The sequence below is a fragment of the Sorex araneus genome, chromosome 3 (genome assembly GCF_027595985.1).
Source record: "Sorex araneus isolate mSorAra2 chromosome 3, mSorAra2.pri, whole genome shotgun sequence".
NCBI classification, from domain to species: domain Eukaryota; kingdom Metazoa; phylum Chordata; class Mammalia; order Eulipotyphla; family Soricidae; genus Sorex; species Sorex araneus.
Window position 1 is genome coordinate 46,073,433 of NC_073304.1, and position 27,444 is coordinate 46,100,876.

The window sequence follows — 27,444 nt, forward strand, 5'->3', positions numbered from 1 at the left end:
GTCACTAGGCTATAGTGCTTTTGACTGGGTATTAGCTCAGCAAAGATGAAAAACATATGGTTCCTAAATTATGCATTACACATTCTAGTAGAAAAGACAGACCTGTGCAGTCATCACCAGAATATAGAGTGATTGGGTGTGGTGATGGGCAGTGTAGAACGTGCACATGTGCAGAAAAAGAACTCTCTTCACATTTCTGTGAGCTCAGAGCAAGGTTTGGTTGGATATGCTTTTACCCACCTGAAAGGGTTTCTTTCTGCATCATAAATGATTCACTAAGAAGGCAGAATAAGCAGGGACAATCTTCTGATTCAGTCTATGTGTTGAAATATGGGAAAAACAAAGAGCACAGATAATTTCCTTGGTCTACAATACTAATTAACCCTAACCAAGACAGGGAAGGAAAGGTTCACCAACAAAACTTTTATCACAAACCTAAAATTTCCTGAAGGTTCATTTTAAAATAAAGGTAAACAGAAATGAAGAATGCGAATAATGGAGAGGTAAGATTTTATAGTACCTTTATAATAGTATTATTGTGAACTGTAGTTTAAAAAGTAAGTGAAGCTGCAAGAACTAGAACCTCAAATTTTCTTTCCCTTACTTTGAAAAGACAAAAATGACCTATCCTCTTTCTTCTACATTCCTCATCTATCTTCCTTGTCTCTTCAAATCAGCCCCCTCTAATTTCTACAGACACTTATAAGAGATCTGGGAAACAAATAGGCTGAGTGGCCTGAGCACTGGACCACCAATATGATTTAATTTATTGCTAATTTTCCATGTATCCAAGTATCTGATGTATTGTCATAAGTGTGCCTCAGGCCTTCACTGTCAATTTCAGTCAGAATATAAAAACTATGTAACTCTTTGATTTTAATTATAATTATTGGGGGAAATTTCCCTTACTTCCCGTGCTGCATGTTAATTTTGATCTTTACCTTATGTTATGATGGTTGCATTTCTCTCAGTTTGGAGATGCCCTGTCATTTCCAAACATCTTATTATTTCTTGCTCCTTACAGTACCCAGTAGGAATTCCACCTGTATCATAAACTGTGTCTATGCTACTGTTCCCAAAGGGACTTCTGTGGTATTTGATAAGAAAAGTCCTGAGAATGGTCTCCATGGACAAATAAACATGATAGATGTCATATACTATGTATTATGTATAGAATTAGATGTATAGAATCCATATTAGATGTATAGAATCCATAATCTAGATCACAAAACCTAATATTCATTTATGTTTATAAAAAAGACTAAATAACTACCATGGACTAAGCATACAGTGGATTATAATACTGTATGCTTTATATACAGTATATATAAAATTGTATACTTGTATCACTTGTCTTCCTGTTGATCTTCAGTTTTCTCAAGCGGGAGCCAGTAACGTCCCTATTTGTTCCTGTTGCGTGCTAGTGTAGCCCAATGATATCTGCTCACTCCAGGGACAGGAAGTGCTTAAACCGTTCATTCAGCGTTTGGAAGAAGAAGTCTGACCATTTCGTTGGTGGGCGGCTACATGGTCTTTTGACGTCCTGTGGAATCCAGTCAGTAATAGCTCTAGTCCAGCGGTCGTCTCTGAATCACATTATATATCCTGCCCACCTGATTTCTGATGTCTTGGCAAACGAGACAGCATCCCTGATTCTTGACCATCGACGGAGGTCGGAACTCCGGATTCCTTCTCTCACTTGAGTGAGACTTGGTACTCCTAGCATAGCTCTTTCAATTCCTCTTTGGGATACCCGAATTGAGTTCTCATCCTGTTTGCATAGGGCCCAGGTCTCTGAGGCGTATGTTAGTGTAGGAAGAACGGTAGAATCGAAAAGATGTGCCCAGAGCCAGAGATCCTTCATCCTCTTAACCACTTCGACGCTCTTGAAGGCTTTCCATGCTGCTCTCTTCCTCCTGCGCAGTTCTGGCGCCAAGTCGTTCTTCATGTTGAGTTCTTGACCCAGGTACACATAGCTGCTGCATTCAGAGATGTTTGTTCCATTGAGAGCAAATGGAGCATCAGGGACTAGTTCATTTTTCATGAGCATCATTTTGTTGAGGTTCAGCTGCAGCCTCATTCATTCATTCAAAATTGTATACAGGATTATATAAAATTACAGTATGTAGTTTTAAATAATAAATGATTATACTGAAGTCATAAATGTTTCCATGTTATAGGTCAGTCTTGACTGCTGGTATGATTTTGAAAAGTAGGGGTATATCTCACATAGTATTATACAGTTATTTAGAGAATATTGGGATAAATAAGATGTTCATAAATGATTGACTGTAGATTGGTTTGTTTGTTAAGTAAATGTGCATTAACTTTTACCTGTAAAAATTGCTTTTATATTCTGAAAGAGCCTACCTTTGACCTTACTCTGATGTGTGTCTACCAATGAAACCCTTTACAGAAAGTTTGAAATATATATACCCATCTAGCACTCACTAACATAAGAAAAATAATAGTTCTCCAAATTTGGCATACCTACCAGAATAAACAATAGCAATTGGAAAAAGCACTGAGATGCTTATATTCCTCATTGGTCTCTACTATGTATATCCATTCTCTGTTATGCGATCACTTCTGTCATACTCAAGACAAGCTGTGACCAAGTTGAGTTCATTAACTGAATTTGGTTGGATCCCATTAACTCTCATTTTGCTCATCTAACTAGCCTTGGCTAAAAAGCCTCTCTCTTATGGTGAAAGCAGTACAAATACCAATGCGAAATGAGCCATGTCATTCTATTATTACTGAGATGTCTGTCTCAAAATCAGATGAGCCACTGATGTTAAATACTGTCTGTCCAGCATGTTTCTTTCTGGAGATTGGGTGTCAGGAAATGTTTTGTTATACTTTAACATGGTTGTGATTAAACACCAGGAACATATGAAGCATAGAAAACATTAAAATGATGAAAATATCCCAGTTATTTTTCACTGTTATCAAACTTACATTAAGTGAAGCAGGTTTTTTTTTTATGATTTTCCTCTCCTTCATTAAGTGAATAGATAGCCAGTTATATTATTGGAGTTAGTGCTACAAATTGTAATGCCTGAGTGCAACTGTCATTTAGTACTTGTTAGGGGAAAATTTTATTTGAGATTTGGCAGACAATTAATATACAAGTCATATGAGAATAAATTATTTTTGAGCTGTACTATTGAGAAGCTTACAAAACCTATCTATGGAAGACCTTATTTACTATTATCATTTATAGGAATTCAAACAAAGAATTACTACAAAATTTTGATATAGTAGTATGTAGATACTATGTAGTATGTAAATACTATACTATATCCAATTGTTGAATATAACATTTCCCTTTCCATGGCCTCCTTCAGTGTGTCACTAACAGCTGTATAAATGGTTTCTCTTACACAGCAGTGGAAACCTTTGTTTTTTATAAAGGCTGAGTTGGAAGATTAAAAGTAACTTTTAAGCATGCACTATGTTTTATACAGGTGAGTTGGAGGCGGGCCTTCCTGTCAGTGGAGTACAATAAGCAGTGGGCTGTGCTGCCTCAAATGGCACAAGGAGAGGATGTGTGTTACAATCTTGGGAGAGAGAATCCCTTGTTATGGATTCCCATCCCCTGAAATTCTCTGTTTTATTCTCAGCTACTAAAGATCCCCTGTAGTGGATAATTTAACCTCTGTGAAGCTTTCCTGTATTGCCAATCCTTGAAGGAAGAGAAACGAAGCAGCATGGTGGTGGGTATTTCCACAGTGTGGGTCTTTTCTCTTCATCTGGATAAATCCACAGAGAATAGGAGGCAAGGTCTAGGAAACATATGAAACAGTATAGATAGATTTCCCCAGAGGATTCACCTTGAGCCACCTGCATCAGAATAAAAAACCTTTCAAACGCATATTCCCAGGGTTTGTGCTAAGCCTTTAGAACCAGATTCTCTGGGAATTTGCCTGAGAAAATACATTTGAACAGTTTTCACCAGAGGAATTTAATATAATCTGAACTTCTGATTATGTAGGGACTTGAATGACTTGCTCTTCATGTAGCTTCAACTGTTTGGTGTTCAAAGATGAAACTTCGGGAGAGGGAGGAGTTGGTGGTCAGGAAGGGGATACAGATGAGACTTTAAGTGATCTCTATGTTGTCATCAAATGTGGAACTTAGAACTCAATCTTCTGGCAGAGATTAAACACAGGTGACCCATCTATGTATTTTATTAGTACTACAAGACTTTTAAAGTAAAAAAAAAATTCAGGATACCCTTATATAGATTGGAGCAATAGCACAGCGGGTAGGGCATTTGCCTTGCATGCTGCCGACTGCGGTTTGATTCCTCCGTGCCTCTCAGAGAGCCCAGCAAGCTATCCAGCATATCCCTCCCACACGGCAGAGCCTGGCAAGCTATTCAATATGCCAAACACAGTGACAACAAGTCTCACAATGGAGACGTTACTGGTGCCCGTTTGTGCAAATCGATGAACAATAGGAGAACAGTGCTGCAGTGCTATAGTGCTACCTTTATATGAAGCCCCATAATTTGCTAGCTCATCTCACTGATTTTAAGCAATGTTATTGTTCCCTCTTGGGAGGAGAGGCAAATATAACATTAAATGGCATCTTCTTCTTGCTTTTACCATGAAATAAGAACTTGTTTATAGAACTGATCTTTGAGAAAACAAGCACGTTTTTTCCTCTTTTGGTTTGTCTTTAATTCAAAGTTACCTTTATTTTCTCAACTTGCTTGAAGGAACCAATGCAAAGTACCTAGCAAAGTGTTTTTGTGCGGTGCGTGCCCTGATGAATAATTTTTGCATGAACAAAAGAGTAATGTGATACAGCTGAGAACTTATTTTAGGGCTGTTTTCTCTTATTCTTCTCATCTACCAAGCCCTTTCATTTCCCCACCACAAAATGATGAAGGCAGATTTGTACAATCTGGGTCCTGCGTTCACCTGTTTTGTGTGGGACAGGTGCAGCCCAGATATTTCTGCATCTTTGTTTCAAATTCTCTGTGAAATAGAAGAACAGATTTCAGATCTGTCTGAGAAGTCTTTATGTACTATTCATTCCTGAATACTTTTGTATAACCATTTTAATTTGTGAAAAATCTATTTGTTTGTTGTGTTTGTCAAGTTAATATAAACTGTAGTCCATTAGGCCTTGAGATGAGTCTACTAAATATTTTCAGATGGTTTTTATTTCCTCAGCTAAGAGCTGGATTTGAACCAGAGCTCAGGGGTGAAAGGGCATTGTGTAATATACTGAGACATGAAGTTCGACATATGAAATAAAATAATGTAATGTTTTTAATATTTAAGATGAAAAAAAGCAGCAATAAAACATTGTGGAAGGAGGAAAACATGAATACCTGTATATTTTAATTTTAAATGCCTGCAGATGTTGAATTTTAATCAGAGCATGTCAGATTCTGACTCTGACAAAGGCAAAAATGTGAGATCTGTTTTCTTGAATTGCTTCCACATTTCATGCTTCAGATTTTTATTACATATAGCACTGCATCATCATATATTTATGTAAAGTGCCAGCATCCATTGACTTAGCATGTGTGTGATGGTTAACATATAAAACTGTATGCAATGAGGAAAGACTCTCTTTCTCTCTCCCCTGATTCTCTCTGTGACCTGTGGTGAGGAAAATATTTAGCCTCTCTGTGCTTCACTTTTCCAAATCTCAAAATAGGAACTGCCACTCATTTTTTTTGAGCTCCATGGGTGTAGTGAAGATTATTTGAAAGAGTGATTGATTTATACAGTTATTATTTAACATAATAATCTTATATATCTGCATAGATATCTATAAATTTATTTAGATTGAAAGGGAAAAGAAAACTAATGAAAATATAGCATAAAATAATTTGAGATTTATGTACATTTATTAATTTGTAGTGTTTGTGATATTTTCTAAGAAATTTGAAAACTACTGCTGCTAAATTTTACCTGATAATTCTATTACTGAGAACAGTGAATTTAATTTTTTGTTGTGGTTTGAGGGCCACACTCAGCAGTGCTCAGGGTTTACTCCTGCCTCTGTGCTTGGGAGATCACTCCTGGTAGTGCTCAGGGAACTATATGTGGTGTCAGTAATTGAACTGAAACAGCTGCATGCAAAGCAAGTGCTTTACTTATTGTAATATCTCTCTGGCTATATTCCACTATAGTTTATTCTAAACAGCATGCATATTGAAAGTTAAAGAGTTAAAGAAAGGAGAAGTAGTTGACTTAATTGAAGATCTATTTTAGGTCAACTCTCATTTGCTACAAATGAGTAGCATCATCTAGGCTAAATGACTCTATATTCCTGGTCTTTTAATAACTTTCCTAATATTTTTACTTGATGGTCTTTCTTTTACCTTCTAAGGGGTATGTGGAGAGTGTTGGTAAGTATCCAGGGGATGTTTCAAAACCTTTCTTAGGAGCTGGAGAGAGTATGGTATGTAAAGTGCTTCCCTTGCATATACCCAGCTTGGGTTGGATCCCCTGGCATCCCTGAGCACTGCCAGGAGTAATTTCTGAATGCAAAGCCAGAAGCAAACCCTGAGCATCACCAAATCTGACTCTAAAACTAAACAAACACACCCACACTCTTTCCCCTTCACACACACACCAAGAAAAAACCCTGTAACTTTAGCATTAAATGTTGAATTATCTGTGATTTAGCTCCCTCATGTTCTTGTGTCACAGGTAAAATCCTAGAGGTTTTTTGTTTTGTTTTGTTTTGTTTTGTTTGGGGGGATCTACCTGGCAGTATTTCGGGATTTATCCTGGCTCTGAACTCAGCAATCACTTCTGGCAAGGTCAGGTGATCATATGGAATTCTGGGACTCAAACCCATGTCAGTCATGTACAAGGCAAGTGTTTTTCCTATGATACTTTCTTCCTTACTGTACTACCTCTCTGCCTCCAAATCCTCAAAATCTAAGGCATGGTATGACTTGGGTTCAGGACACTCTCTGAACAAGCAGCATCTCTTGCCAAAATCAGACCATTCTGACTGCAAAAATTTGTTCCTTTGAACATACTAAGGGACTGTGAGTTTACCTACTTACAAAGGTTAGCTTCTGCCAAGGCTACTCTGCATTTCTCTCTGAAATTTATTGTAAATAAAACTACAAAAGTTGAGTTGCTCTAAAGACCAAACAAGTTATCTGAAAGAAAAAATAAAAATATCAAAGTGGAGATTTATGAGGATTCATGGCTATAGTAAAAAATATTTTCTTTAAATATCAATGTTGGGGCTGGAGCAATAGCATAGCGGGTAGGGCATTCACCTTGCATGCTGCCAAACTGGGTTTGATTTCCAGCATCCCATATGGTCCCCCCCAGCACCGCCAGGGGTGATTCCTGAGTGCAAAGCCAGGTGTAACCCCTGTGCATCACTGGATGTGACCCAAAAAGCAAAAAATAAATAAATAAATAAAAAATAAAGATTAATGTTTCTACCATACTTCTGAATTTATCAATTCTGAAATTCCATTAAAATTTTTACTATATGAATCATGTATCTGGGAAAACAATTATCTAGGGCCATTTAGCCAAGATTGAAAATTTGGGAAATAAATCTTGAGAGAGATCAATCAGTCACTAAAAATCCTTCAGACACCCCTGCATGGCTGAGACATCTGTGGTACCCAGAGTGGGGTGTGCCAACCCAGGGCCCACTCAAACAGAACCGTGTCAGTCACTCATTCCCACACATCAAAATCACTGCCATGCCTCTGGCTGGGCTCCATTGTCTCAGGACTGAGTCTCACCCAGAAATTAACCTACTGAAAATTCAGGTAAACAAGTCTTTGTGACTGAAATCTCCAGGCTTTCTTGGAGTTGGGATGAGCTACATCCCTCACCTCTCTGTACTTCTGGAAGCCCTGGGAGGCATGCCCACACTCCAAAGGCACAACCCAGTCAAAAATTTAACTCCAGTTGTACTACCGAGTTGAAACTTCTTGACTTCCTAATATTCAAAGACAGAAGAAGCAAAAGCCAGGAGGGTTGGTTTATGGTTGAAAGCCTGCCTCAAGTGTTGAGGAAGAAATCAATTTGGGGTAGTCAAGGAACCACTATGACAAAGATAATTGGAAATGATCACTCTAGATAAGAACTGTGTGCTGTCATTTGATGAGGATTTAAAATAGAAGACAACCAATCTTAGGTAAAAATTCAGGTAATGGTGGAGGAAAGGTGATAATAGTGGTGGGATATGTGTTGGGATATTGAATGTTAGCATGAACCACACGATCTCATATCTCCTCATTCTCAACAATGGAAAACAAATTATCAAATGCTTCTTTCCCAGCAGGTCCGACTCTGGGGGGATACTCCAAACAATAATAGTGAGGTTTTTTTGTTTGTATGTAATCAAAGTAAAGAGAAAGTAAAGTGAAATTTACTAACTACACAGGCGGGGATGGGGGGCTGGGGGGGCGGGAAAGGGGGTGGGAGGAGGTTTACTGTGGTTCTTGGTGGTAGAATATATGCACTGGTGAAGAGATGGGTGTTCGAGCATTATGTAACTGAGACTTAAGCCTGAAAGCGTTGTAACTTTCAACATGGTGATCCAATAAAAAAAAATAAATTAAAAAAAGAAAAACTTTGTAAACCAGAGTGTTTATATAAAGTGTAAGGGAGAAAATTTACATAAGTAGTCCTTACCTATTTCATGTAAACTCCAAAATATATTAGCACAGAATTTCTTTAAAAGTTTTGTTAGGCTGAAAATAGACTATAGACCGAACAAGATGCCTACTTAATACTTCTGTAGCAAACCACAATACCCAAAAAGAGAGAGTGAGCAAATGGGAATGCCCTGCCACAGAGGCAGGGTGGGCTGAAGGGGACAGGGTGGGGGTGGTGGGAGGGATGCTGGGACCATTGGTGGTGGAAAATGGGCACTGGTGGAGGGATGGGCACTCGATCATTGTCTGACTGAAATGTAAGCATGAAAACCTGTAAGTCTGTAACTTTGTCTCATGATGATTCACTAATAAAATAAAAAAAAGTTTTGTTAAAAACAAATAATGCATGGTTATTATGATGATGGGATCCAAATATAATATTAAATTTAATACAACACATTTTAGACTCCAGAGTTGAGAACTTGCATAAATGAGAATAAGCACTTTATTATATTGTATTAAAGGGCTTTATTTTCCTTACTTACATAGGCTAAAATCATATCGCAATCACAGACTGGTTCTTACTGATTTATTTTCTGTTCATTATATTTGCCATTTCTTAAGGTATTGTTGGAAGAAGTATAAAGTAAATGTTATATGCCTACAGGAGCAGGTTGAGGATGGGAGGAAAAATGGGGACATTGGTGGATGGAAAGTCACATTCGTGGTGTTGGAACACTAAATGCCTAAACTATAGAATGAATAACTTTGTAAATCATAGTGTTTTTAATAAATAAAAAAGATTGAGTATTCGGAACTCTACCATCTTCTGATGTGGACAGAGAATAGACACAAATATAGGATGGGAGAACATCATGTGGTTGAGATTTTTTTTTGAACCATTCAAAGTCTTGCTGTTTCATTGTCAGTGATAATTATGTGATCTCTTTATCATGTAATTTTAGTTGTTTCATTATATAAAGTGTTTTATAAAATTACTAAATTTGCTATGTGACACCCAGAAATGTCCTTGCAGCCAAGTAAAGCAGAAGCAGAACTCAATTTATAATTAATCTCTTGGTCTATTAAACTAGAAAAGACATCTGTTACTATCTGCATGAACTAATGGTGATGCTTAGAAGATAAACAGAAAATATCACACATAGTAAACTTATTACTGTAGCACTGTAGCACTGTTATCCCATTATTCACTGATTTGCTCAAGTGGGCACCAGTAACATCTCCATTGTGAGATTTGTTGTTACTGTTTTTTTGGCATATCGAATATGCTTCTTATGTATAGAAGTAATACAGTACAGAAACTTTTATTCCCCAATAATCTATCTTTCTCAAAATTAGGATATATAACTCAGGCAAATCTAGATATTCCATAATGGTAAACTATTAAAGATGATTACTAGATTATTTACCAAATATGTGCTCTTCATAAAGAGTCTTTTCTGTGTACTTATTTTCTGAAATCTAAACTATACTGTTTTCCCCCTACTCTTTGTTGTAGTAGTTTTTATGATATCTAGGGAACACAATATTTGTTCCCTAGATATTTGGTTGCGGTGCTCACACATTTGAATTGCACACTTTTTAGCTGTAGTACTTGCATATGTCTCACCAGCAGTTGCTCTTGTTTAGTTGGGTGCTTATGCCCATTTTGTTTCAGTGCCTGCTGGGGGACACTTGTGCTGAAAGGGGGTCTTATGGATCCAGTGTTTATACATTTTTAGTAACAATGCTCACATGTTCCTGCTTGTGATGTTCCAGAGACTGCAACTCGATTGTGGCATCAGGAATTCCAGATAACGAAGCTGCAGGGACCATGCTTAGTGCATGTGTGTGATGCTGGGAATTAGACTGACTGCCTTGTGCTTCTGAGATCACCACTGAGTTAATCATTGGACCCATGCAATTTTAAAAATTTTGAGTAGGCAATAAACTTTTTCAGCTGCCTTTTAGGCATTGGCTGATATTACCATGTGTTCCTCCTTTACCATGTTAATATAGTGAGTTATAAAGATTTAGTTTTTGGTGTTTAACCATCTTTGCATTTGATGATAGTGTATACTTCTTGTCATATGCTGCTCTATTCTATGTGTTGTTATTTTTGTTAAGAATTTTGACATCTATACTTGAAAGGGATATTGCTCTGTGCTTTTCTTTTGTAAATCATGCTCACCTGGGTTTTGATAATAAAGATAATTATCAAGATAATAAAGATAATAAAGAGTTGCTTGATTGAGTTCTAAAGTATTCCTTCTCTTTAATTTTATGAAAGAGACTATGTTAAATTTTATTTAAACATTGAAGAAAATTTTTCTGTGAAACTATCTAGATCTAGATATGACTTCTTTTGAAATTCTAACATTGTTAGTTAAATTTTTTAACTAGTCAAAGAATATTTATTTGGGCGCTGGAGATATAGTACTTGCATACAACTGACCTGGGTTGAATTCCAATATGGCCCCCTGAAGCTTCCAGGAGTGGTCTCTAAATGCAGAACCAGAAATCATTCCTTAACACCACTGGTTGTGTCCCTAAAACTAAAAAAAAAAGGTTATTTTCTGTTAAATTTTTGTGTCATTTTGTATTTTACTAGCAATTGGTACTTTCATTTAAGTTATCAAGTTTATTTGTATAGAGTATTTCATAATATCAGTGTCTAAAGTGATACTGTACTATACTGTCATCCCGTTGCTCATTGATTTGTTCAAGTGGGCACCAGTAATGTCTCTCATTGAGAGACTTATTGTTACTGTTTGTGGCATATCCAGTACACACGGGTAGCTTACCAGGCTCTGCCATGTGGGCTCCATACTCTCAGTAGCTTGCCAGGCTCTCTGAGAGGGGAGGAGGAATGGAACATGGGTGGGCGGTGTGAAAGGCGAAAGCCCAACCGCTGTGCTATTGCTCCAGCCCGTTACTGGTGCCTGCTTGAACAAATCCATGAGCAATGGAATGACAGTGACAAGTCTAAAGTGATACATTCTATTTGATTTATGAGATCTGTAATTAGTGTTTTATCTGTCTTTTATCTTTGTCAGTATTCTAATGATTTATCAATTTCATTCTCTTATTTATAAATTAGTTATTTGATCCAGTGTTGCATTTTTTCTTTTAAAATTTCTTTGATATATATTGCTATCCTTATAAGCTTCTTAAAAATTGATGCCTCTGTAATTTATCTTAGGTTTTTTGCTTTTCCACTTCTTTTTATACTGTTTCCCACTTCTTTTTAAATTTTTTTCTGGAGAAGTAAAATAGTCTTTATTGAAAATAATTTATAGATATTTAAAGGTATGTGTGTGTGTGTGTGAGAGAGAGAGAGAGAGAGGAAAGAGAGACAGAGAGAGAGAGACAGAAAGAGATATGTGTTTTAAAAGAATGCGGGCTTGAAAAAAGCAAGTAAACATTCCCATTTTAGTTATTTAATTTTGGGTGATTATTTTTCTCAGTCTTATTTTCTTCCTAATTTGAAGATATATTATATTCAGTTTTTCATTAGTCACCCTAGAAATTTTAACCCATATTAAATAACATTAATAACCACCTACGAGATGGTCAGACTTCTTCTTCAAAACCCTGAACAAATGGTTTGATGTTCTTCGTGTTCCTGGAGCGAGCAGGCACCATTGGGCTACACTAGTAGGCTACAGGGACGAATGGAGAGATTACTGTTGCCTGCTTAAGCAAATCAATGAGCAACGGGATGACAAGTGATACAAGTGATTAAATAACATCTAAATAATAATATTTGATATTGTTAAATATTAATATAGTTAATAGTAGCTTCTTAAAATATACTAGAAATAGACTATATATATGTTTATATATATATATATGTTTTGATGCCAAATTGGTGGTGCCTAGACTCCTATCACTGTGCTCAGGAATTAGTCCTGGTGGTGCTCAAGAGGCCATATGAAATTCTGGGGATTAAATCTGGATCAATTATGTGCGAGGCAAGTGCCCAATCTGATGTACTATCACTATGACCCACAGACATGATATTTATGATAATAATCTTCCAATATAAATGGTATGTAACAATTTATTCTAATTATTTTACTCCCCTATATATTATTTTCATTTTGTAATCCTAAAATTGGCTTCAATAAAGTAATGCACACCATTAACATATATGCACTTAACAATATACTCTCAAAACATATCAAACAAAAATGAAGGAACTGAAAGTTAAAGTAAATCAGCAATTTTGATTGGAGGTTTTAACATGTTTCTCAAGAAGTAATAAAGACAAATGAAAAACGGGCATTAATTTTTTTTTTGCCTTTTGGGTCACAACTGGCGATGCACAGGGTTACTCCTGGCTTTGCACTCAGGAATTACTCCTGGCAGTGCTCAGGGATGCTGGGAATAGGGTGCAAGGCAAACACTCTTCCCACTGTGCTATTGCCCCAGCCCTGGCATAGACTTTTAAACATTAGAATAGTATAATAAGGAATGTGGCCTAGACATATGTGGAATTATACCCCAATAGCAGATATTTAAAGCTTACAAGCATACATGCAATATTTATAAAAGAATATTTTGTATAAAGTGCCTCAATAAATATATTAAGAACTGCATTCTCTAAGTAAGTAAGTAAGGATGAGAATGCTATTCCGGTATCCCAAAGAGGAGAAAGCTATGCTTGGAGTATCATGTTTCACTCAAGTGAGAGAAGGAATCCTGAGTTCTGACCTCCATCGAAGATCAAGAATCAGGGACGCTGTCTCGTTTGTCAAGGTGTCAAAAATCAGATGGGCTGGACACATCTAAATGCGATTTAGAGACGACCGCTGGACTAAAACTGTTACCAACTGGATTCCACGGGACGTCAAAAGACCACATGGCCGCCCACCTATGAGATGCTCAGACTTCTTCGTTAAAACCCTGAATGAATGGTTTGAGGCTCTTCGTGTTCCTGGAGCAAGCAGATACCATTGGGCTACACTAGCACACGACAGAGACAAATGGAGACCTTACTGGCGTCAGCTCAAGCAAATCGAAGATCAAAGGGATGACAAGTGATACAAGTGAGTCTCTAAGTACATTGAAAAGCAATGTATATTCTGAGTAGACTGAAATACAATGAGATATTAGCAACAAAAGAGTAGCATAAAACTCCCTTGTTTTAAAATTTAAATAATAAGATACCAAGTAACTCTGAGAAGTGGGGAAATATAATCCTTTTCTCTTCTGATAGTAGTTTACTTTTTCTACACAAGGTGTCTATTCTATTCATGACCTTGCAAGTGAAAAGAGGCACAGTCAGCCCTCAAGGATCACTTCTGGTGGAGCTTAAAGGACTGAATGTGTTGAAAGGAATTGAACCAGCTCAGTTGTATGCAAGACAATTACCTTAACTCCTATATTCTCTATGGCTTAAAGATAACACAATCTTTAAAAAGCAAGGGCTTTGTCAGTCAATATGAGGCTATCTGGATGGGATAAAGTTAAAATTGGAGTAATATTTTGTTCCAGATTGCTTAGAATTGTACTAGTTTATACTGCATCACTGTATCACTGTCATCCCCTTGCTCATTGATTTGCTCGAGTAGGCACCAGTAACATCTCCATTGTAAGACTTGTTACTGTTTTTGGCATATTGAATATGGCACGGGTAGCTTGCCAGGCTCCACCGTGCAGGTGTGATACTCTAGGAAGCTTGCCGGCTGTCCAAGAGGGACAGAGGAATCGAACGCAAAGGAGTTGGCTGTGTGCAAGGCAAACACCCTACCCGCTGTGCTATCGCTTCAGCCCTACTACTTTATACTATCTCGTAATATTATTAATAGATCCCATTTTAGTCTAAAATGTTCTGGCTTGGTCACTTGAACTCTTTTTTTAAAGTATAATTTTATTAAGTTTGGAAGATTAATTCCAAATTCTAATTTCATATTCCATGTCCTTTTATTATTTTATTTTTTTTAATTTATTTATTAGTGAGTCACAGTGAGGGTACAGTTACAGATTTATACATTTTTGTGCTCATATTTCCCTCATACAAAATTCGAGAACCCATCCCTTCACCAGTGCCCATTCTCCACGACAAATAAACCCAGCATCCCTCCCACCCACCCAATCCCATCTCCCCCCACCCTCCCCTGCCACTGTGGCAGGGTATTCCCTTTTGTTCTCTCTCTCTAATTAGGATTCCATGTCCTTTTTAATTTTTAATTTATTTATTTTTTATTTATTCATTTTTAAAATTTTTACTTTATTGAATCACCGTGAAAAAAAGTACAAAGCTTTCAGGTTTAAGTCTTAGTCATATAATGATTAAACCCCCTTCCCCAGTGCACATGTTCCACCACCAAGAACCCCAATATACCCCCCTCCCACCTGCCTCCCACCTAAGTAGCTAATGATCTTCACTTTATTCTCTCTATACTTTGAATACATTCAATATTTAAATAGAGAACTCACTATTATTGTCTGGAATTTGCCCCCAACAATCAGACCTGCTGAAAAGGCATCATTTAATAATTTCTTTTCATTGTTGAGAATGAAGATTCTATGAGCTCGCACGGCAGCAACAGCGGTTTGGATGTCTGATATTTTAGCTCAGTTCACAGTCTAGATGCATTTCTGTAAGAAGCCGCTCTGGGTGCCAAAATGGGTTAGAAGACCTCTCGGATCATAGTCTTTAGGAGCAGACGGTCCGTTTTGCTCGCGGAAGCTCCGGATCTTATCTGGGTAGAGGGCCTTGAACTCTTTTTTTGTGAGATGCTTTTTTGTTAGCCCTTCAGAAATTTTCATCACTAAAGACTGTATGCAATTTTTTTGGGATAGTTATTTGCAACAACTTCCATAACTTCGAGGAATCCAATTGTCTTTATTTTCTTGGAGCTCAGCATCTACATTTGATCTAGAGACTTCGATTTAAATACCCAAGACAGTCCTTTGTTGGTCTGCGCTCACATGTGATATACCTTTGTTCATCCAAACTGTTCATGCATCTTTTTTCCTCAATAAAATTTTTAGCTATAAACTAATTCCAAGAAACCTTTCTACCCCATTTTATTTTGTTTTGGGATTACACTTAGCTGTGCTCAGATTTTACTCCTGTCTCTTCACTTAGGTATCATTCCTGGCAAGCTTAGAGGATCATATAGGATGCCACCGATAAAATTTGGATTGGTTGCATAGAAGGCAACCTTATCCATTCTATTATCTCTCTGGCCCCTCCATCCGGTTATTTTACCTCTGTCAGCATGTGTTAATTACCTGTTCTTTGTTTTCCCTCCCAAATAAAGTATGTATTTATTGCTTTCCGAATGATTCTGTAGAAATCTGTTCCTATAAGATTGGAAGTTTAGCAGATGGCATTTCTTAACTCTCCCACATTGGGGGAGGGAACATGAAGCAGAATCACATCTCTTTACAGGAACATCTTCCTGAAAAGCCCATACATTCTTTAATTTTTTTATTTGAGATACTGCTAATGATAAGTTCTCATGCATACAATGTTCTATCACCAAAGTGTTTACTTCCCTCCACCATTCTCTCAGGGCCCCCTCCCTTCTACACTGCACCCACCCTATTCTTGGTAAACATAGTTCTGTAGGCCCCTTAATTATCTTATCTTCATACTTTCAGTATGAGTGAGGATTCCCTAGTGAGTGATCCAGAATGTTAATTGGCCTTTTTCTTTCTAAAATAAGAGATTATGGAGGATTAGCTCAAACTCTTTCTGAATATAGCCTATTGATATTTCAATCAAAACTGATATTGTGGCTGTAATTTTAGTATCTTGAGTGTTTACACACAATATACATATATATACATAAATATATATATTTACCACATCTGGCAATGTTCAGGGATTACTGTGTTCAGGAATCACTCCTGGTAAACTTGGGGGAATAGAATATATGGGCTGCTAGGGATTGAAATGCATGGCAAATGCCCCACTCATTGTACTATTGCTCTGGACCCTCTACAGTACATTTTCATAGAAAAATACTTATCTGCATTGTGTATTTGTTGTCTGTCTTTTATAGTGAACATAATATTTTCCCCCAAATTATAAATAAATATATATTTTCTTTAATCATAAATCAGTACACACACTCACTGTTCTATAAAATTAGTTTAGGTAAACCAATCAATTAAAACTTAATAACAAATGTTCTCCTCCTTGGATTTCCCAAAATAATTAATAATAGAATTCTCATATGATCCAGCAACATTACTTCTTGGCATCTATACCCAACCTAAACACAAAACCATTAATTCAAAAGTATATATGCACCTCTATGTTCATTGCATCACTTAGTACAATAATCAGCACATAGAAACATTCCAAATGCTCAACTATGGATTAATGGAGCAAGAAGTTGTGATATGTACACATGGTGGAATACTATGTAGCTATAATAATAGATGGAATTTTCTGCACTAGAGTGTATGTGCTTAGCCAGAAAGAGAGGGACAGATACAGAATGATCTCTCTCATATGCTGGATATAAAAGTACACCGTAAGAAAACAATTTCCCAGGAACAGAACTAGAAAGTTGGTCCACAGAATTGAATTTACCTGGTGGGGCATGTGTTTCTGGCTTTGGGGACACTGGTGGAGGGAAAGTGAGCACTCTGATGTGAGATATGGTGTCAGAATGATTATATGAAATTATCATTAATGGTATTTTAAGTAGTGGTACCTCAATAAAAATGGGGCAAGAAAAATTCTTTTCTCCTTGGTGAAAATTCTTCTAAAACTAGATGAGGTCACCCAAGATAATCACCCAATTAAAGGTGGCACATTTCACACGAAGGATGCCTCAACAGCATTGCATTTCCATTACTGAGTTATAGTGGTGGTGGTTATGATGGTAGTAGTAATGGTTGTTGTTAATTGTCTAATCATCCAGAGGAGGCAACTGCTCTAATCCCCCTCCCCCCAAAGTTGTTTCAATTCTGTTTTGACAGTGTCAGCAACATGACAGAGTAGACAATAAATCAACCAGTAATAGTACATAGCCTTTTCACTGTTACAGTGTTGTTTGATGTTTTTAACTCCAGAATAAAGCCACACCTGCTACAATTAAAAATAAAACTGAGAATTAACAAAATTCAGACCTGGTGAACCATCAATGTAACGTTTTATTATTAATTTCATGGCAAATCGTTCTCTCTCCCCACCATCATGCACTGTGGGGACCCTGGGTTTTACCAGAATACATCTCAGGTTTCATATTCTAAAACCAAGTTACAGTGGTATGCTTTGGAAATGTCAAAATAAAGACTTAAAATTAATGCCAAATCAACCACAGACAAGAAATGTATTTAGTTACATTTAGTTACATTAGATCATCACACTCACCCACCCTATCTTGCACACACCCCAAATATCACTTACAGTCTGTTTCCTCATTCTGTCATATTTCCTAGCAACCATTTGCTTCGAAACCATGTGTAAAGCCACCCTCCATGACAAAAAGCCAACATTAAAAAATTATTTTATTTTCTCATTTTACAGTACCAATTATGTATGCCACTCAGAGATGACTTATGGAGTTTTCTTTCTCTTAGCTCATTAGGTCTAGAAATAAAAGTTTGTGTATTCTTACCTTTCATGTTAACTTTCCATCTTCTCAATCTCCCTCATGAGACTTTTGTCTCACATCCTGTGTTTCTTTTTCAAAAGAGATTTGCCCCACCTTCAGGCTGTGTGAAGGCGGTTTATCAGACTAGCCTTACTTATGTAAGAGATGTGTGTGTGAGCTGGTGAATTATGCAGTTAAATTAACACAATGTTTTCATCAACATCTAATTTGATCTACCTCCAGCCATTGTCTTCATGTACTGGTTCGGTCTAATGGAGAATTTGTGAATATGAAGGGAGTATATTCAGAGGATAATAGATTCCACCTATTACTGAAATAGAATGGACAACATGGTATTTTCAAACATTTAAGATGAAGTTCATTTAAATTAAACCTCTATAATAATGAATGTTTTGGCTTCTTTCAGGGGGCTTGGGTTTTGGGGTCCCACTTCACTGTGCTCAAAGGCTATTCCTGGTCAATGTTCAAGAGTGACCTTCGAGTGTTCTCAGAGGATCCATATTCTGTGCTGGGAATTTGAACCTGGGTCAACCACTGTCATGTAGCAGTCATCCCGTGGTTCATGGATTTGCTTGAGGGGGCACCAGTAATGTCTCCATTGTGAGGCTTGTTGTTACTGTTTTTGGCATATCAAATATGCCACAGGTAGCTTGCCAGGCTCTGCTGTGCAGGCGGGATACTCTTGGTAGCTTGCTGGGTTCTTTGAGAGGGACAGAGGAATTGAACCTGGGTCGGCTGCATGCAAGGCAAAGACCCTACCCGCTGTGCTATTGCTCCAGTCCAGGTCAACCACATGCAAGGAAAATGGATTACTTTCTGTGCTCTCTCTCTGGCCCTTTAGAGTGTCCTTAATTTAAAATTTACTTCAGTAGATTAATCAAAAATATTTTCTTGTCTGATATCTACATGATTTGTGCTTTGATTATATTAAGAGAATTTTTAAACTAAGAAACCAATTTAGTTTGATCTTCACTTAAAGTAGTTTAGGAATTTAGGCATAAAGAAAATTTAGGCATTCAGCCCTCGACCCACCCTCGGCGCCATCTTCCCACCTTCAACAGAGAAGAGGCCAGGCAGTCTGGTGAGCAACGCGGCCGGAGAAATGCTCCGGACCCGAATCCGGGCCAACAACACCAGGGATCCAGACGGAGGAGGTACAGCAGGCACACCTTCTCCGGATGGAGCCCTGGCAACACTGAGAAGCAACTAACACGGCTCCGGGTTGTGGGACTGGAACACATCCGAGCCGCGCGGCCGCTGACGCGGCCTCGCGACCTTTTCTAAAAACTGAAAACATACAATCTTTTAATGACAAACCAATTATCAAATGCTTCCTTAGTAGGGCTGTCATCACTGGGGGGAAACTCCAACAACAATAGTGAGTTTTTTTGCAATATGGAATGTAAGCAAGGTAGAGAGAAAATGAAGTGAAATTCATCAGTTATACAGTTGGGGGGGCCGTGGCGGGGGGTATACTGGGGATTTTGGTGATGGAATATGGGCACTGGTGAAGTGATGGTGTTTGAATATTGTATAACTGAGACATAAACCTGAAAACTTTGTAACTTTCCACATGGTGATATAATAAAAATTTAAAAAAAAAAAAGAAAATTTAGGCATTCTATAAAGAACAGTAAAATCACCCATGATCTCGCCCCCTTTCAATATTTTTATGGGCTATATTTATGTCAGAATAAATGCCCTTATTTGCATTTTATATAAATACATGTGATATATTGCATGGACATTAATGCAATAGATTATACTTGATAGAAAATCAAATATATGGCATTCCAATTAGCCCTATGTTGTGGCTGTCTCTGTAATTATAATTTTGAAAACCACTGACTTTACATCTTTAAAAATGTGAAGCTGTATTGTGATCACTTTCTAATCTAATATCCTAGTTCTTTTTAAGAATAATTTTCTTGTAATACCAATTATTCCTGGTAATCCCAGGTACTATATTGAAAATTGTTATGTGGTCAAATAAGTTTGGAAAGCACTTTCAAAACTAGATTTAATAGGTTTGGCTTCAGAGAGAGAGTACAAAGAGTAAGACACTTGCTTTGCATGAGACTGATGCCTGTTCAAGCCTCAGCACCACCTATGGTCTCTCCAATATGGCCAGGAGAGGAGCAAGCCTTGTTTGAGTACAGAGGAACTCCCAAGCACTATCAGATATGGTCCAAAATCCACTCCCCTTTAGGGAGTGGATATAAATACATGTGATATATTGCATGGACATAAATGCAATAGATTATAATATATTGTTATATAATATATTATTATAATATTATAATCCAGCTAATTAATTAGCTGGATTTTAAAAGATGTCTTATGTGCTGGTATTCACTGAATTAAGAATTCATTGAATTATGGCAGCTGGTGTCTGTGTAGGGCATGCTAGGGAAATACAGTAAACAATCTCCTTGATTTTTTTCTCTAAAGAGCCCTCTTTATAAAAGACCAAACCTTTAAGTCAGGAAGCTTCTGATTCAGTGTGTGTGGGATGGGTGTTTTATGAAATACCAGGTATTCTTGTTTGTTCGGTCTTTTAATGTGAATGTTCACATGTCTAGATAGTTAAATAAACTCAATTGGGTACTTCTAAGACAGTGAAAGTTACTTTTTAAAAATACTTTTTGAAGTAGCAAATTATTTTTTATAAAATGCAATATAAGAACATTTATTTAGAAACAGTCATATCTTTTAGATATAGGTTGGGGGGACATGGTAATTTTACTTGACTTCCATATCATGACATGGAAGATATTTTGGGAAATACTACCTTGTGCCATGTTCATGGCACTAAAAGTAGGAGAACCAATATGCCTTGGTACATGAGAATTATTATACTCTAATAATATTAAGCCAGAGTTTTTGGGAAACTCCTTGGTCTTAACTTTATATTGTATACTTTTTCTAAGAACTCAAAGTTCAAGATCTTCTTGCTGTTCTTTTCTTGTTATGTTTGCGTGTATGATGGAGATACTCTTGTCAAACAGAGAGGAGGTGAACAGTGTCATTTTCCAGAGACTGGATCTATGTTTCTCGAAATGGAACGCAAGCCTCCCCCAGTCTCTCAGGAGCTCTCAAGCAGGAGTGGGCATCGGTATCACCCATGATTGAACCCTCATGCCTGGAACTTCTGAATCAGTATTTGTGTCAGAAGTGGTGGGGCGGGGGGGAGATGTAGGGGATAAGAGGCGATATCTTACAAAATATCTCTAGGAGGTTTTTTTTTTCTTTCTTCAGAATTTGAATTCTCATTTGTCCAGACCTTGTATTTAGATATTTGATAAGCAATTAAAAGAAGTTAGTTGTGTAGTCAAAACCTTGTGAAAGGTGCTGTTTATACTTTTTGATGTAGCAAATATATTTCTCTAAAATGCAACACAAGGGCATTTATATAGAAATTGTCATATTTAGACATTTGGTGATAATTTTACATTTCAACATTTCTTTTTCTCTCTCAAAGTTTCTTTGTCCTCTTGTACATCAGTGTGCCTTTGTTTCCCAGCATCTGTTTGTGAGTATGTACACACACACAGACACACACACACACACACACACACGTATGCGCCTGTTTTGTCTCTGTGTGACTTTGCCTCCTACGGCCACATGCATGTGGCGTCTCCATCAGCTCAGCTGGGCTCCTCTCAGCTTCCTGCAGTTTACACAGGTGTCTGGCTCTTGGGTCCAGCGTGGTCCGTTTCCTCCAATCCTCACAGGCCTCTCCGGCATGCATCGCCTCCTCCAGCCCATGCATTCTGTCTGTCTTCCCTCTGTCCCAAAAGGACAGAAATGCCAAAGGCGGCCAGACAGATGGTCTGCAGTCCTGATAATGGGTGTGCCCATGGGGAGCAATCTCCTTAGAAGAGTCCATAGTACTTTCCACAGTAGGGATCCTCAGAAGTTTTTATATTATTGTAAAAAGGGTTTTGTCCCTTGCTCCATCTCCCGCCTTTTCCTCCTCTCTAGTTTACCTATTTCCAAGCAACTTTCTGCTTCTTTTTGTTGTATCTAGTTCTTTTTTATGTGACTTTTAAAAATCTTCTACCCTATTTTCAAGTATTTTTTTTTCCTGAAGGAGTTCAAATCATTCAACTGGAAAGGCATCATTGGGACCAACAAAAGATATGAAATATTTACACTCAGATAATTTCTCTGTTATTCTCCAAAGTGAGTTAGGTAAAGTCAGCTTTGTAGAGGTCTTTTTTCATTTTAATTGGACTTTTAAAGGCTCTTTTGTATATAAATGAACCAAATCTTACCATGGCCCTTAAAAAACATTACATACTTACTCCAAGCAGGGAAAAAGCATGAATATATGCTCTGAAGCATTAGGTTTCATATTAGGAAATTGAATGCCAAGTAGGAGCAGAGGAAGAAAAAATAAACCTCCAAAAATGTTTCTTGATAAGGATGTTACAAAATTTCCAGAAGGCTTTTATTTGGGAGTATTGCTATGTGAATGACTGGAGGGATTGATTCTAGGATATTGAGCTATATAATATCCCCAACATAAAATAAGCTGACATTCCAGTGCTACAACACTTATCATTCTGTCCTTTATTATTTCTGTGACCACATTCTGTCGTTCCTCAAAGCTCAGTTAAGTAACCCCTCTTCTTAAAAGTCTTTTCCTGAACTCTCTCCCTACCACTTAACTCTCATTACATTTGTCCCTGAAAGTAATGATGACTGTCATCTCTATTTAATAATTTATGTGGGCAAGTTTATATTTTCAACATAAGACCCCATGGGAACTGTATTTACATCAGGCTCATATTTTTCTTCACGCCAAATATCTGTATCATCTGTATCATCTGTTGTCCCGTTGCTCATAGGTTTGCTGGATCAGGCACCAGTAACGTCTCCATTTACCCCTGTCGTGTGCTAGTGTAGCCCAATGGCATCTGCTCGCTCCAGCAACACAAAAAGATCAAACCATTTGTTCAGGGTCTTGAAGAAGAAGTGCGACTATCTGAAGAGTTTTGGTGAAATGTTTTCTCCCTGCCAAAGCCTTCTCTTTATGTTGATGATCACTTCCTTGTAGAATGGTGAGATCCTGGTGGTGAACCCATAATATAGCTGATGGAGGATCTTGACATACTGAGTTTAAATGTCCTGCTTAGGTAGAGCTTTGATGACCATTTCTGTCTCAACAGAAGTAAAGGCCTTCTTTAAATCAATGAACATTAGACATAGCGGCATCTTGAACTCTCGTGAAACCTCAATGAGCTTGGTCACCATGTGGATATAGTCAATTGTGCTGATTCCTTTTTGGAACCCGACTTGCTTGCATGATTGTCCTTCATCTAGTGTTCTGCCAATCCTATTCAAGATGACTTGAGTGAATAACTTGTAGACGATGGACAGCAGGCAGATTGGGCAATAGTTGCTGATGTCGTGATGTCTTCTTGTACAACAGAACAGTCCTGCTGGTTTTCCATTGGGATGGAACCTTGCATTCAGACAGGTAGTGTGTGAAGAGCCGAGCCAGTGTATCAGCGAGTACTGGCGGCAGATTTTTCAGTGTATTGACAAGTACTGGCACCAAATATCTGTCACTATCACTGTCATCCATTGCTCATCTATTTGTTCGAGCAGGCACCAGTAACGTCTCTCATTGTGAGACTTATTGTTACTGGTTTTGGCATATTCAATATGCCATGGGTAGCTTGCCAGGCTCTGCCATGCGGGCGCAATACTCTCTGTAGCTTGCCGGGCTCTCTGAGAGGGCAAGGAATCGAACACTGGTCGGCTGCATGAAAGCAAATGCCCTACTGCTGTGCACCAAATATCTAACATAATAAATTCCTTGAATGAATTAAATAGATAAGCATGCATGAGTTTGGAATCCTTGTGAGTTCTGGATTTGAGCACAATGGAGAATTACGGATCTGAATACAAAGAGAGCAGGTGAAATATCTCTTTGTTGCTGATGCTAATAGTGTCACAGAAGCTTGGAGTTTTTTTTATGGAAGGAATTCTAAATAATGAATGCTAAGGAGAATTCCAGGGAAATTGTTCACTAAGTACAGCCCATCTAATGGTGTGATAAGGCAGCCTTTCATCTAAAGTAAAAGCTCTCTTTTCCCTCATTTTTGCAAATCTCCAAAAATCCTGAATTCCCCCCACTTCAGAGTTTTGGAATACTACTTTAGTGTTTATTAAACTGGATTTAGTAATTGTGTTTCAGACTTTTGTCCCAGTAAAGTTTTCACTTGGCAGTGGGGGAAGGCAAGTAGAGGGACAAGTAGAAGAGCATTTAGTTATCACAATTGCAGTTTTACAGAATTCCAGTTCTTAGTTAAATAATACCTTCATGTTTGCAAAGCCTTGTTGCTTGCCAATTCTAAAATTTAATGTTCCACTTTTCTCACTTGACTCTTATTTGCGTAGGATTTCAGATGAAGCCTTCCTTTGTGTGTGCTCATGTCTGGAGGGCATTTCAAGTAGGACTTCCTAATTCTGTCAGGATACTGGCAAATGTTCCTTGAGGACAACAAGCTCTCAAAGATTTTTCCACCTTCAGGAATTCTATTGGGTGTCTTGTGTACCTTAGTGTGTTGTAAAAGGCATTGCAGTAGTAGTTGCAGATGATGTTTTTTATTTGAACACTTAACTCTTTTACTGACTAACAGAATATTGAGGTGACTCCTAGCTATTTACAACATGCTAAAGGGTTTCACCCACAGAATTTCCAGCATTGATGAGTCATTTCAAGGCTCCCCATTGTCACCTGATATGTGAAGTTCTAGGAAGAACATTTTTTAATTTTTTTTTATTTTATAAGGTAGTTCATAATATTTGAATACATTTAATATTCAAACACTGTGGATAGGGTGTTTGCCTTGCACACGGCCAACGTGGGCTTGATTCCTCCCTCCCTCTTGGAGAGCCTGGCAAGCTACCGAGAGTTTCTTGCCTGCATGGCAGAGCCTGGCAAGCTACCCGTGCCGTATTTGATATGCCAAAAACAGTAACAACAAGTCTTACAATGAAGACGTTACTGGTGCCCGCTCAAACAAATCAATGAGTAACGGGATGACAGAGACAGTGACAGTGATTCAAACACCAATCCCACCACCATTACACCATCCTATCCCCATATTTCAGAAGTTTCCATCCCAAACCCTAGCCCCTACCCTAAAGAAGAATCAAAATAATATATTTTGTATTGTTTGTTATGAAAAACTGCTGAAAATGCTACAAAAAAAGTATCCTTAGAGGAAAGAGTATGAAGATTGTTGTATTTCACCAGGGGGCCATTAAGCCCTTCTATAAGAGATCACTAATATGTAGTTAAAGGTTGAGCCTTGTGTGCTTTTATGTGCATATATATATGTATATATATATACATATATATATATATATCCACTGGCTTTATGGCTGCGCAACACATTATAAGACGCTTCCTACCCATTTTACATAATTTCCACACCATATTTGATGGAGTTCAGATAGTAGGCAACAAATCACAGACAGCAATACACACACACACACACACATACACACCTCTTGGAGAGCTTGGTAAGCTACCGAGAGTATCCTACACGCACGGGCAGAGCCTGGCAAGCTACCCATGGTGTATTCGATCTGCCAAAATAGCAATGATAGGTCTCGTTCCCCTGACCCTGAAAGAGTCTCTAATTGTTGGGAAAAATGAGTCAGGAGAGGCTGCTAAAATCTCAGGGCTGGGAGGAATAGAGACATCACTGGTGCCTGCTCGAGTAAATTGATGTACAACTGGATGACAGTGATACAGTGATACAGTGAGATATATATGTATAAAATATATATATTTCCCCCTAGATTGGTTGCCTACTACTTTGAATTCCATCAAATGTGATGTAGTACTCTTGGAGTATGGGTAGGGTGTGTGGTATGAAGTGTCCAGGAATAGGTCCACTCATAGGTGAGGCTTGGCAGAGTGAGTGGGAAGCTGCTGTTTTCACGGCATTGGTTGAGTTCTGGAGGTTTTCAGCTGCTAGGGCTGGGTCCCTTAGGGCAGGAAGGGCTCTCACCATCCCCTCCCCTCTGGGGTTCCCTCGAGTGAAACAGCCTGGTCTGGGTCCGGCGGCATGGTTATGGAGACTGTCGTATTATGCTCCTTTCTGGGAGAGAAGGACATGTGATCTGGATGGTGACCAATGACGAGCTTAACTGGTGCCAGCCAGAGATTGGCTTATGGGTGTGACTGCTGAGTCGCCAGACAGAGGGGGTACTGGCAGAGGACCTTTGTTCCCATCCCATTGAACCCAGAGTTCTAAGTCTAGGAAAAACGTTTAATGCTTCACCAGCTTTTCTCTGAGTGCTTATCTAACAGTTGTGTACCCAGGTAGAAAATCTTGGAAGAACAGTGCATAAGGAAAAATCATAAATGGAAGTTGACAAAGGTCAGAACAGGTCAGATATTTGAATTCCCCATGGGATTTCAGCAAGTGGTAGGGGTTCTAGTTTGACTGGTCTACAGCTGAGAACAATGATTCTCAGCATTCAGACCAGACCTACTGAATCAGAATATTCTGGGATTGAGCCCAGCAATCAGTGTTTCAACAATGTCTCCAAGTGATTCTGAGGCATGCTTTAATTGGAGCACCACTGGCACAGAAGATATGAAACTTACTAAGAGATTTTGAAGATTCTGTGTGCAAAGCTATTTAGGAACCATTTTAATGAGCTTTGAAAACTTGTCCTGAAGTTCCAGACCACCGAGTTCTTGTGTTCCCTGAAATTTACCATTTTCCTTGAGTTGGACAAGTTAGGTATTTATATTCAAAGCACATAAAAGTAAAAAGTGCACTCATGAAAGAATGACAATAAAATGGCACTGTGAAAATGATGTTGATTTTGAGCATCTCTTGAAAGATTGTTACAGACCCCTGGATATTTCTGTCCCACACTTTTAGATTTGCTGTTTTTTTGTGTGTAAGAGTTATTTTTTATTTTTATTTCTTATTAACCAATTGTTTAGGCATAAACATTTAGACAACTATTCTCAATATGATCTCTTATTATTTAATACTAGTTCTCTTAGATTATAAACTCTCTTTTAGGTATGTATATTCTCCAGTGTTTGGTTTTTGGTCTAAACACTCATGTTTGATATGTACAGAAATAGTAATGTATAATTTTGTATATATCAATCCTCCCTTACATATTATTTCTATATATAAAAAGGAGAAAAACATTGTAATTCTGCTCATCCTATAGACAGTTTTAATCCAAAACATT

General features: G+C 37.9%; 1 pseudogene; it reads right to left on the reverse strand.

The window, feature by feature from the left end:
- Positions 1-3,629: 3,629 nt before the first annotated feature.
- The window catches only part of LOC129403455 (uncharacterized), a 57,837-nt pseudogene continuing 34,022 nt past the window's right edge, over positions 3,630-27,444 (reverse strand).